The 3,142-nt window shown below is 36.7% G+C and overlaps 1 pseudogene; it reads right to left on the bottom strand.

Moving 5' to 3' along the window:
* Window positions 1-2,263: 2,263 nt before the first annotated feature.
* Window positions 2,264-2,891, bottom strand: LOC18424576 (putative esterase D14L pseudogene; annotated as a pseudogene).
* Between the last annotated feature and the right edge of the window lie 251 nt (window positions 2,892-3,142).

Genomic DNA, 3,142 nt, shown 5'->3' with positions numbered 1-3,142 from the left:
ATCAAAATTGGACGGCTGGATAGTAGAGGGAGGATAGAACTTCTATGCTGTAGGGGAAGCATAGAAACCTTTCCCCTTTGTAAAATACTAAAATGTGTGTCTAAAAGCTTTTAAAGCTTAATATATGTTTGATTAACTTTTGTTAAAAATGGGTTTGAGATTGATAGAGCGAGAGAGATTCATAAAAATCACAATTAATATTACAAAATTAAAACCAAAATCACAATAAAATAAAATAAATAAATATAAAAACCACAATTAATATCACAAGAAAAGCTCATATTTTTACTAAAAATCAGAAAATGCATAAAATGTTTTGTAAAAATGTTGTATCAAAATTAGTATAAAAATAATATTAAAGTTAATATCAATAGCCACTCAAATAGGGAACTGCATCTCAATCTTTACATGTTTTTTTACGAAATATTACAAATCCATAATACACTACCACCATTTTTTTTTTTTAACTCAAAAGATAATATGTAAAATGATTTTTATTATATTCTTGAAGACATTTTAAGGCAGATCAAGCTAATCCAGCCGATCTAGGCCAATTTCAGGCTAGATAATCCAAATTGGTCTACAAAAGTGCACATTTAGTTATTTATCTAAAAAATACACTTGTGCATCATGAAAATAAGAAAAAAATCCCTTAAAACCAAAACTTACCCAACATAAGACAGGTAGGGGAGATCTATTTCCACAAAACAAAACTACCCTCTCCTCCCACAACCATCTTTATCTGAGTAACTGGCGACGATGATGGGCCTTCTGCTAAGAACTGGCCCATTTTATGGGAAACTAACCATTGTTGGGAAAATCTATTCTTCTAACTGGTAAAGCAATGGTCAGTTTTTTTATTTGCTCGGGACTTGCTTGCTTAGAACAGTTGAACCGACTGGTTTACTGATTTGGCTGGTTGAACTGCTTCCGGGTCCATGTTCGATTAACCCTTCCGATTCGATTTTTCCTACATTGAAACCGATTGATTCCCGATTCCAAATGAGAATCAGAGCGATTCCCACTGATTTTCGAAACTCAATTCTAGGGCGATCCGAGGTCCCCTTCCTCAAACAACACTTTATTTATTAGTTTTTAAGAAAAACAACAGTTTGAAGATGAGGACCTCGGACCACTCTAATGGAGTATTGCTATGTTCGTAGGGCGGTCTGAGCATTCTAACCTCGGACGGCTTGGGCCCTGCCTCTAAAGTCTCGAGCACTACCCTGCTAAGTAAAAAAAAGAAAAAATTAAAAATGTGATCTTGAATCTTAGGATCGAGAAACAATTTTGAAAAAAAAAAAAAGGCAGATTCACCAACCTTTCTTGTAATTTCTGCTTATAATAGGATCATTTCATAAGTTTAGATAATTATTTTAGGTCTGTACGTAAATCACTTAAATTTTTAATTCAACAGAATAGTAAATCATGCAACACATTATCAGCACCATCTATTTTCAAGATTTTCTAGTCCACACAACTCCAGTTCTGCAACACTTTTGGAACTTTAGAATATGAGTGGAAATAAATTTCTACATTACTGTAAGGATTTCCGCCACCAAAAGTACTAAATCATTTGCATCATTTGACAAATTTGCAGCTCACTTTGATTGTTTAAGGTCGACATCTTATATAAACCACACTCTAATAATAAATTGTAATAACAATACAAATAAATGGTACCAGAGTAAATAGGGGAAAAAACTTACTCCGTCAGTCACCACATTTTCCCCCGCATATATTTGCGTTTTCATGCCTTTTTTATTTTTGAAAAAATGCTAATTTATCAGAAAAATAGTAAGACTCATGACCCTCATCATCCCCTTTTTATATCTCTAACCTCAAGATCTCTTACTTCTCAATCTCTCATTACTCAAGATTTATCGAGCTGTCTCCATTTTCCATAGATAGGTTACCCACAAGGGTTTTCTAACTTCTAGCCAGAGTTGTTTACTTCCACTGTTTTAAGCTTGATTGATATTTTCAACTTCCAGCCAGAGTTTTGTTGTTTTTACCTGTTTTTTTTAATAAGAACAATGCGAGCTGGACTGCATTTCTACAATATATGGTCCAAAGGTATAAAACATCCATCTTATACAAATAGATGGTCCATCTAAAATTAATCATAACTACCGTTCCAAATGTTTTTTTAATATAATTGTTACTTTTAATTTTCAAAATTTATGTATTTTTTCATATTCATGATCTCCATATTATTATTTCCATGCTCAAGATTATATATTTTTTAAAAATTAGGATCAAATTATTTTGAAAACAATATATTTATTGTCAAGCCCGCATTTCTACAGTATGCGGGTTGGTCGCATGCTAACGGCGAACCTTTTCTAAACTTCCAGTTTCTCAAAGCGTCTCCTTTCTGTGGTACCAAACAGTCATGCAGAAAAGCCAACAAAATAACAAAAACAAGAGATTGAAACACCAAGGAACAGTAGTAAAAGAAGCAGATGTATTGTGCACGCCTGTGTTAGGCAACGATGTCATTGCGAATATGGCGGGGAAGCACGGGGATGACAATGTCAGGGTAGCTGAGCTGCTGGAGGTGGCCCTCCGAGGGCATGACCTCGACTACGGACTTGCTGCCGAGATGCTGGTGGAGGTACTCAGACACGACCACCGGCACCGCGAGGTCCTTGGTGCTCTGGAGGATGTGGCACGGCACCGTCACTCTCCCCAGAACGTCCCACAGGTCGCTCTGGACGATGGTCTGAAACACGCTCCACGCAATGTCCGGCCTCATGTTGAACAGCGTGCTGCTGAATTCCTGCACAGCCGGCGATTCCATATCTCCACCAACCACCATTGGGGCAAACCCTGATACCCACGCCTTGAAATTGGAACGCACGCCGTCGAGTAGCTGTCCAGGTCCTCTTGCTCAAAACCCCCATAGTAGTCTGTGTCGTTCAAGAACCTGCAAAGCCCTAAGAGTTCAAATAAGGAAGAAGCTCCGTGTTATGCTCTCTCTAACTTTCTCTACTGATGTTTTCTTTGTGAATGCAGATTAGGACAACAAACGAGCCAAAATTCTAGGACAGAAAATTGTTTCTGAAAATCACTCTATTTTTAATATTTGAGCTTTCAAATTCGGAAAAACGAAATTTCTATTCAAGTGGTATCAAAGCCT

Source organism: Amborella trichopoda, chromosome 12, assembly GCF_054954075.1.
Source record: "Amborella trichopoda isolate Santa Cruz 75 chromosome 12, AtrichopodaSantaCruz75HAP2 v2.0, whole genome shotgun sequence".
NCBI classification, from domain to species: Eukaryota; Viridiplantae; Streptophyta; class Magnoliopsida; order Amborellales; family Amborellaceae; genus Amborella; species Amborella trichopoda.
Note: the sequence above shows the minus strand (reverse complement) of the source record. Positions and strands in the feature narration are given on the sequence as shown.